This window comes from Nelumbo lutea, chromosome 1, assembly GCF_056320005.1.
Source record: "Nelumbo lutea isolate HS-2025 chromosome 1, American lotus-T2T, whole genome shotgun sequence".
Lineage (NCBI taxonomy): Eukaryota > Viridiplantae > Streptophyta > Magnoliopsida > Proteales > Nelumbonaceae > Nelumbo > Nelumbo lutea.
The window spans coordinates 211136008-211146310 of record NC_142684.1 but is presented as its reverse complement, the minus strand read 5'-3'; positions in this window follow the sequence as shown (position 1 = coordinate 211146310).

Sequence of the window (10303 nt, the reverse complement as noted above, 5' to 3'; positions counted from 1 at the left end):
TCATTTTGATTTAGATTGGTTTCAATCCAAACCTGGTCCATTGATACGTATATTCTTATCTTATATCAATGGACTAGATATTGGCTTAATCCAACCGAATCCAATATTAATTTGTTACAGACAGACCAGGTCCAATCCAATCTAATAAATATTTTGGACCGGATTAGTCCAATCCAATGTATCTTATTGGTCCATCCAATCCATTCAAATTGATTTTGGATTGGATGAGGTTCAATCCAAAGCCGGTCCATTGGCACCCTTAATCCTAATTATATAGAATCCATTATATAAATCATGTTTCACCATTCAATTCAATTATATTCTATTCAGTGTCATATCTATTATTTACTAAATAATGTGTCTCGATAATCACTCATTTGGTTTAGTAGAAACCTTGGGTTAGATCCCAATGCCACTAATTTGGGGATGAGTTATCCCTAATTAGGGATGGCAATTTTTTTCATTCCCGTTGGGTACTTGGCTTCTTCAACCCAATATATGTGGTCAGAGATAGAGATTGCCTTGGTAGGGACTAAGGATCTAATGGGGTTGATAGTGATGCCTGGCTAGGGATAGGGATTGAATTCCCTGTCCTACCCTAATTGGGATGTCGTGCGAAGCATAAGCCGGTGTATGACGCGGGCCCAATAGCACGGCCACATGCGGTGACCTCAAATTGCCACGCACACAAGACTGGATTGCATCCTGGTAGTTTGCGTGCGCCTACCTCCAAGCGGTCTCAAGTATAAATAGGGGATGACCCTCATAAGGTGAGGCATCTAGACTCTTAACTACTTAGAATTCAATTACTTTTCGTATGACCTCATCTGAGCTATCCTTACTCAGGCCTTGTCCACCTCCCATCACACCTTCACTAACTTGATTATTGGAGCCACCGCCTCGGGTTAGCACCTGGGGCATCTGATGTGTTCTTTTCCTTCGTAGGACTGACCTACAGGCTCTCAGCCACAGTGGATCTCAGACTCACTAGCCAACCCTTGTCTCAGAAGCATAATTACCTTGTTTCCCTTGACCCATCCAAGGCAGCAATAATTGGCGTTGTTTGTGGAAAACATCACCAAGACTTCCTAGAATTAAAAAACTCAACTTAAAATTAAACCTTAGGCTTCTATTGAGATGGCTAGAAACACAAGGAATTCTCAAAATTTGGTCACAATGGACCAATTCCAAGCGGTCCTCAACTAACTCGACAACATTACACAAAGATTGGGCAAGGTGGAGCGCCTGACAGGAGGCAGCCGCCTCGTTGGGAGCCTAAGGAACCATAGTGGATGATCATCTCCATATCCACAAGCTTTATGCCCAGTCGGACCCGACAGGGCCGACCCCTCAGAGTCCAACAGCAGCCTACGCACCAATCAACCATCGAGGGCCTCCTAACCCCTAGCTGACAAGGGGATGACTCAACACGGTCTCGTGATCATCGCCGAGACCAAGGACATCGTCATCGACAGGAAAGCCCCTAGGATGAACAGAAACGCGCCTTGGAGTCTTGGACCACTACATCCCACCTACGAGGGCTGGGGGCCAATGCTATGCCTCTCCCTCTCGAGTCTTGAACGACCAATGGGCCAGAAGGAATAGAAACACACCCGCATTGGAGTACTCGGGGAACAGGGCCAACCCGCATTGCGTCCGGGAGAGCCAGGATGAAGTCTAGTCCCCCATCAACCAAAAGATTGTTGACTTATAGGCACAGCTCGACACCGTCAAGGATGAACTCTTCATGGTCAAGGAGAGCCAAATTGACGCCTCGTCAAGTCAAAACCCTTTTGTTTGGGAAAATAGATGCCTTCTCTGTTGACATCACCTCGAAGCCCCTCCTGCCACATTTCAAAGCTCCTGCGCTCGAGATGTACAACGAAACCATAGACCCGGATGATCACCTTGAAAGCTTTAGGACACTCATGCTACTCTATGTGTACTCCGACACCTTGATGTGACGGGCCTTCCTAGCGACCTTTAAGGGGGCGGCTCACCAATAGCTTTCCGGACTCCCCCATCAATCCATCATCTCATGGGAGCAGTTCGCCAGTCTCTTCCTCACCCACTTCATCAATAGCCAATAGTGCTAGAAGAGTGTCGTCTCACTCATGATCGTTTGGCAAAAATATGGCAAGAGCTTGTGGTCCTATATCATCCGCTTCAAGGAGGAACTCGAGGTCTGGGACCTCGACCCCATGGTCTCCATGCATGCATCCATCAACGACCTCTTGTTGGGCTTGACCCTTAAATTCTCCATTGCCAACACACCACCCAAATCCAAGGTGAAGTTTTTGAAGAAAACCCAAACTCCACTCGAACACTGGGACTAAAGGCTGACCATCACCACAGAGACCCAGAGAAGAAGAGGAGAAATGGAGATGGTCGAAACGTCAACAACAACAACAACAAGGACAATAAGAAGCCACCGGCCTCGGCCCTAGATTATAACAAATACACATTACTCAACTCCACCCAAAAACAAAATCCTCATGAAAGTAGGGAAGGAGTATGTGAAGTGGCCTGAGAAAATGAAGAGGAACCCCAAGAGGGCTAACCCGAAGAAGTACTACAAGTACCACCGTGGCACTAGCCACGACATCGAAGACTGCTACGACTTGAAGAATGAGATTAAGGCCCTCATCCACTATGGCCACCTCAAGGAATATGTGGGTTGTGAGGCCAGTGCCTCGTCCTCGCAACAACAACAACAGTCGCAGCAGTTAGCTAGTGTTATCGATGTCATCATCGAGGGCACGACCTCTGCTTGAAAAGCTTGTGCCAAGCAACTGAACATCCAAGGGTCGGCTCCCACAAAGCCAAAGCAGAGTGAAGCCATCACTTATATAGATGACTTGAATGGGATCTCGGTCCCCCATGACGACGCGCTAGTAGTATTAGCTGTCATCACAAACTTCATGGTAAAGAAGATATTGGTTGATAGTGGCTCCTCAACCAACATCCTCTTCTATGACGCCTTTGAGAAGATGAAGTTGGCGCCCGAGCGCCTCCTGCCAACTGACGTGCCACTCATCGGATTCTCCGGGAATGATGTTAGACCGGAGGAAAAAATTACCCTACCTATCATAGTAGGGACAAAACCTTGGCAAGTGACGAGGATGAATGAGTTCCTGGTCGTGAAGATTGGCAACCCCCTACAATGCCATCATTGGGCGACCGACCCTCCATGCACTCAAGAAAACCATTTCCTCCTAATACCTTGCCCTCAAGTTCCACACCGAATACGGCATTGGAATCGTCCGAGTGGATCAACAAACTACCTGCGAGTGCTATGTGGCACCACTAAAGGGCAAGAAGAAGGAAGCTCTACCGTTAGAGGGCCTTGACCTTAGGGAGGAACTAGCGAGTTGAGGCCAACCTGCCGATGGCCTCGTCTTGGTACCCCTGGACGAGGCTAAGCCTGAGAAAATGGTGCGCGTTGGGTCCAACCTTCCTCTAGACAGCCTTTTTGATCTAGTAAGTTTCCTCAAAGCTAATGTCGATGTCTTTGCTTGGTCAGCCGCTGACATGCCCAGAATTGTCCCTTCGATCATTACTCACATGCCCCACTTGGCAAAGGGCCACAGATTGCTGAGGGCTGGGAGAATTGTGGCTGGTTGATGGGAGATGTTGAATTGTGGCTGGTTTTTGGGCCAACGCTCTACCTTTGAGGTGGTTGTTGCAAATGCCCTCATGGATCTCTCGGAGCACATACTTGCCCTCTTCCTGATGGAGGCATTGGATGTAGGGTAGGGTAAAAGATATTCGATACAACTTTCCTTTGAGGAGGGTGTAGTGGGATGCCTGCCACCGGACTCTCCTAGCTTCAATTTTGTTTTTAGGCAATTGCTGATGCAGCAAATATGCAATAATCGGGTCCTTCCAACAGGGCTCGTCTTGCACAAGGAGCACTTGGACTTCTTAAATGTTGGGGTGTGCTAACTTCTCGATGTGGACCGTGCAGTCGAGGGCTACGCCCGAGGTGCTTGACAGCTTGCATAGGGCATCGGCCCTCATGTTCTCGGACCATGAGACTAGCAACAAAGTGAAGCATTGGAAGTGGTGGGCGTGTTCTTGCATCTTGGCCAGGTATTCGGTCATGCTTTGTTCTCTGGCTTCGTACTTGCTGTTAACTTGTAATTGCTAGAGACTTCAATGTTTTGGGAGTTGAGGTCCTTGGGAAGTTGCAGGCTTGCGAGTAGGGCTTTATACTCGGCTTCGTCATTTGAGGCCGAGAAGTCAAATCTTAATGCCTACTCTACTTCGGTGTTGTCCAAGGTGAGGAGTATGAGACATGCTCCACTCTCCTTGGAGTTGGAGAATCTGTCAATGAACATCTTCCAGGTCAGCTGAGGTCCTTTAGTTAGACGAGAGCCCTCCATCTCTTCTATGGTCTAGTTGTAGGCCTCGGCCAATACTATAAATCGAACTTGGACAACTCGGCAGCCCACTTGGTCAATCGTTTCAAAGTCTTAAACTTTGCAAGAACAGGCTTGAGGGGTTGGTTGGTTAAGACTGTGATGTTGTAAGCTTGGAAATACGACCTAAGTTTCCTAACTGAGACCACTAAACCAAGGCCAATTTCTCAACTTCGGGGTAGTGGGTCACGGCATCGTAGATGACCTTTCTGACATAGTAGATAGGCCTCTACACTCCATTTTTTCTTACCAAAATAGAGCTAATCACTTCATCTCTAGACAAGAGGTATAGGTACAACAAGTTTCCTGGGAGTGGTTGAGTAACTAGGGGAGGCGAGGTGAGGTAGGACTTCAGCTCTTCAAAGGCATGCTGTCACTCTTCCGTCCACTAGAAGTCTTTTAATTTCTTGATGGCTCGGAAGAAAGGCAGGTAACGGTCGGCCTATAAGCCTCTATGTTTCCTTGATCAACCAAGGTGGGGTCATGTCAAGGATGGCCTAAATCTTCTTTGGGTTGGCCTTTATACCCCTCTATGTGACGACAAAGCCCAAAATCTTGCTGGCAATGATGCTGAAGGTATACTTGCTTGGGTTGAGCTTCATGTTGTATTTTCAAAAGGTGTCGAAGGTCTCAACAAAATTTGAGGTGTGTTGGCCGGCCTTTAGGCTCTTCACAACCATGTCATCCACATAGGCTTCGATGTTTCTTCCCGTTTGGTGCTTGAAGACCTTGTTCACTAGCCGTTGGTAGGTGGCCTCGATGTTTTTGAGGCCGAAGGGCCTGACCTTGTAACAGTATGTGCCATGTTCGGTGATAAACAAGGTCTTCTCCTTGTCTTCGGGGTGCATCTTGATCTGATCATACCGAAGAAGGCATCCATGAAGTTGAGTAGCTCGTACCCTACAATGGCATCGACAAGGTGGTCGATTCTCAGCAAAGGAAAACTATCTTTGGGGCAACTTGGTTGAGGTTTGTAAAGCCAATTTAGATCCACTACTTCCCGTTAGCCTTCTTTACCATAACCATGTTAGACAACCAGTTAAGGTAATATACTCCCGGATGAAGCAAGCGTCGAGTATTTTATCCACTTCCCCTTTGATATCTTTCTAACGTTTCAGTGAAAAGTTCCTCTTCTTCTACCAAATTGGCCTACAGTTCGAGTCCACACTCAACTTATGAGTAATGACTGAAGGATCAATTCTAGGCATGTCAGCGGCAAACCAAGCAAAGATGTCGGCATTAGTTTTAAGGAAACTTACTAGCTCGGAAAGGCTATTTGGACGAATGTTGGACCTGACGTGCACCATTTTCTCAGGCTCGGCCTCGTCCAAGGGTACCAAAATAAGGTCCTCGGCCGGTTGGCCTTGGCTTGCTGGTTCCTCTCTGAGGTCAAGGCCCTCTAACGGTAGAGCTTCATTCTTTTTGCCCTTTAGTGCCGCCACCTAGAATTGGCGGGCAGTTTGTTGATCACCCCAAATGATTCCAACGCTGTGTTTGGTGGGGAACTTGAGGGTGTGGAGGGTCGGCCACCCGATAATCATTGTAGGAGGAGCTGATCTTTACAACCAAGAACTCATTCATCCTCATCACCTGCCAAGATTTTGTCCCTACTATGACAGATAGGGTGATTTTTTCCTTCGATCTGATAACATTCCCGAAGAAGCCGACAAGTGGAACGTCGGGTGGTAGGAGGCGCTCGGGTGCTAGCTTCATCTTCTCAAAGACATCATAGAAGAGGATGTCAGGTGAGAAGCCACTATCAACCAATATCCTCTTCACCATGAAGTTTATGACGATGACTGATACTACTAACGTGTCATCATGGGGCATGGAGATCCCATTGAAGTCCTCATCTGTATAAGTGAGGGCTTCACTCTGCTTTGGCTTCTTGGGATTCGACCCTTGGATGTTCAACTGCCTGGCATAAGCTTTTCAGGCCGAGGCCGAGGCACCACCTGAGCCCGCGCCCCCGATGATGATGTCGGCTAACTATTGCACCTACTGTTGCTGCTCCGAGGATGAGGCGCTGACCTTGCCACCCACGTATTCCTTAAGGTGGCCACAATGGATGAGGGATTTGATCTTGTTCTTCAACTCTCTTAGCCCTTAGCAGTCTGTGTCCCTTTTCAAAGTGGGGCATGGACCTCCACGGCCCCTTCCCATAAGCCACTTGGAATAGTAAGCCACACCTACTTGACCTTCTTGCTAAGGCAAGGAATGGTAGGGACCTCGATTGAAGACGTCAGCCCACCTTGAACAAATGCACTAAAAATAAAACTAAGTACTTCTCCAAGCAGGAAGCACCCCATGACCTCGGCCAGGCATGCTTCCATTGCCTCAACCGCTCGAAGGCTCAAACCCCAACTACCCTCCAAGGAAAGTCAAGCTAGGCCCTCGCCTCCCTTTCCTTCTCGCTAAGGAAAAGGGCCCCGAGCCCCTCGGCAGCATAACTTGGCCTTGGCTAAACTCCATTAACCTAGTTTCCTAAGCGAACGTCAAAGTACGAAGCCACTTCGACAACTCCTTCACTGCTTGTGACCCCTCGAAAGGGGGCATCAGCCCCTAAGTGAAAAGAGAGAGAGAGAGAGAGAGAGAGAGAGAGAGAGAGAGAGAGAGAGAGAGAGAGAGAGAGAGAAGAACATAAACAATAAAGGCACAAGTTACGGAAAAAAATACTTCCATTGAGTATATTTGTTTAGCTTTACAAAAATTGGCCTTGGTTGGGGGAGGCCAAACCTCTTACAAAATGTTTCAAACAAAAACAAAAGGGAGGAAAAAAGGAACAACTTATGCGACATCCTCGGTGAGAGCAGGAACCTCGGTGGAAGGAGGGATGTCAGTAGTTGGGACCTCAATGATAGGTACCTCAGCAACAGGCACTTCAATAGAAGAGGCCTCGATAGGGAACCCCAACTAGTGGACTAGAAAGTCATGCATCAACTGCAACACTTGATGCTTGGTGTCCTTGATGCCTTCCAAGTAAGACTCAGCCCCATAGTCAGTGAGTGCCATCTTATACTCAATCATCATCTTTCAAAACTCGATGACGTCTTTGTCCTTCTCCTCAGCCTCCACCACTTGTGCCTGTGCAACAACCAGAGCCTTGTTCAACTGAACACGTTTTAGCTCAAACTGCTTAAGCATGTCATCAACTTTCTTCAAGGCCTCTTTCATCTATGTAGTAAGAGCCTTCTCCACCTTAAGGTCCTCATCGAGGACCTTCCTCATCTCTTTCTCTCGTTCATGGCCAAGATAGTTGAATCGCGGTCGCTCTCGGCCTTAGAAACCCACACCTCGAGCTTCCCCATCTTCTTCTCAAAGTTATTCAATTATTGTAGAAGAACTTTCAACCTTGTCACATAAGCTGATGAGGTACTGGGATGTTTACAACAATAACACCTTCGTCAATAACTTAGAGGAAAAAAGGACAAAGTTTCACTAAAAAGATGATACAAGAATGCAGCATACCTCGACTACATGGTCCAGAGCACCATCACAGAGGTCCTACAGGCCTTGGTTTGTCATTGCAAGATGATCTCCTTGAGGGATCATCCCAGTCACCAGGGCCCTCCCGACGCCCCTTTTATCGAGGTAGTCTCCCTCCTTAACATTCCACTGGGGGCGAAATGTTCACCGCATCATCAATTACTCCTCACCCTGCGGCTCGGGTGAAGGGTGAGGGCTCAAAGGATGAGACCCCCTATTGGAGCCCTCGGTTGGGGCCCCCTCGGTTTGTTACCAACTTTATTTCCTCCTTTATTGCCGCCCTCGGCTGGGAGGTCCTTGTGTGCCAACCTCTTCCCCACGGGGGGTTGAGGTGGATCAGCTGTCCTCTTTTGGCCAAACTCTTGGTGTTGATCTCCCTCGACCAGCCTTTTCCCTCGGTCCGCCCCGACACCAGAAGGCACAAGCAGGCGAGGTGTCCTCTCGATTGGCACTGTTTCCCTCGGTGCCTGTCTTTGCAATGGGTTGTCTCTCGGTGTCCTCCTTAAGCACTTGGCCTTCTCTAGAAGCATCTGCTTGGCGTCAACAAGCATCTTTGCAAGAGACAAAGAACACATCAGTACTCGTACATAGAGAAAAAGGAGAGCAAAGTCGATGTATTAAGGCCGACAGTAGGAATTCTCCTATCAAGGCAGGCGGGGCTGAAGCCAACCATCACTAAAGGTAACTCCTTCTCCACCAGGGGCTTGGCTTGGATCTTCCCCGACACTCGAATGCAAGTAATCACCTCGACTTCATCGTCCCAAAGATAGGGGAATGCCTTCTTGGTAGCTAGGAGCAGCTCCCCCCAACCTGACATGAACGACCAACTATCGAGGTAGGAAATAAAGAAGAATTTTTTCTAGTTGTGCACGAACATAGGGTTGTTGACCACTTGGTCGCGACAATCTTGGAAATAATATATGCCTGCCTAGGGATGGCAATTTTTTCCGTAAAACTGGGGCCCCACCCCGAATGGGGCAAGTTTTCCCCAACCCTAAACAAGGACGAGGCGGGGGTGGGGAAAATAATTTTTCCCCGAACTGGGTACGAGGCGGGGGCGGGTTTTGTATATAATTCCCTGAACCCACCCCAAACCTGAAGGTAAATTAGTAAAATATATCTAGGTTTAATATTGATATTTAAAATATCTCTAAGTTTTCCCTCAATTTTTAAAATCCTAGTATCCCATAATTTTGTTTTTGAATTATCCCTAAAGTATTATAATTCAATTATAAAATACCCCAAAATTCCTATATCCTATGTATAAATTGTCCATAAAATAGATATTTTTTAAGTAGTTTCCTTGAAGTGGGGAAAATTTGGGGATTCCTCGTACCCAATGGGGAATGGATGCCCCGCCCTGAACCCGCCCCACCATAAGGGACAAGGCGGGTTCGGGGAGGGGGTGCCCCACCACAAACCCGCCCCGTTGCCATTCCTATGCTTGCCTCTCAAGGGTGTGGCCTTGGCACAAACATGTCTTGGAAGATCTTCTCGGTCAACTCAACGTCTTGGAGTTGAGCCATCACCAGCACTGCCATTATAGTCCAAATGGAATTGGGGGCTAGCTGACTTATTGAGATATCATACCACCTCAGTAGCTCGGTGATGAGGGGAGGAAGTTGAAGTCTAGGTAATGTTAGTAGACATAGATATCACCCTCCTTCGGTGTCCACGACTGATCACTGGTGTCTAGAACCCTAAGCCTATAGTTTTTAGGGATATGGTACTTCTTAGCAAGGACCTTCACTTGCCCAATGTTGAGGATGTTGTCCCACTCAAAGTAGGGATGGCGCCCCACTGACACCCCTCGAGTCGTGTACTCAACCACCATCCTCGGATTGGGAGGAACCTCCTTGTTCTCGATTACTTCAGGCAACCCCTTAGCCTCCTCGGCTTCTCTTGGCCTTGGGGATCCAACACTTTCATAGGAAGAATCATTGCCCATTTGGCTACACTCAGCACCTACAAGGGCAGCCCTCTCCCTCAGCACTTCGATCTCGGACATCAAAGCAGAGACCTCGAGCTCGATAGAACAACCTTCACCACTACTGGCCGATGTTGGGGTGTGGAAGGAGCTCGCTCCCGAGAGGTCAGGGAGGTCATAGCACTCAGGACCTGAACCTGAGTAAGACATCGTCATGGGTTGAAGTTCGTTACCTAAAAGCCAAAGTCTAAAAAGCTAAGGGAAGGCAAAGAAGAAGGTTGAGGTCTCTGAAGTTTAAGTCTCTTGGAAGAAAACGGTGAAGGTGGTCCCCATTAAGTCCTCTGTTTAAAGGAAAATGGATGGCCCAGATCGCCTTCCATCCAATGGCCACGAGGCGATTGCCCCAGCGGTCCGAGCCAATGCTTGACATATGTCGCTCACCTCAGGAAGACAAAACAACACCGATGAC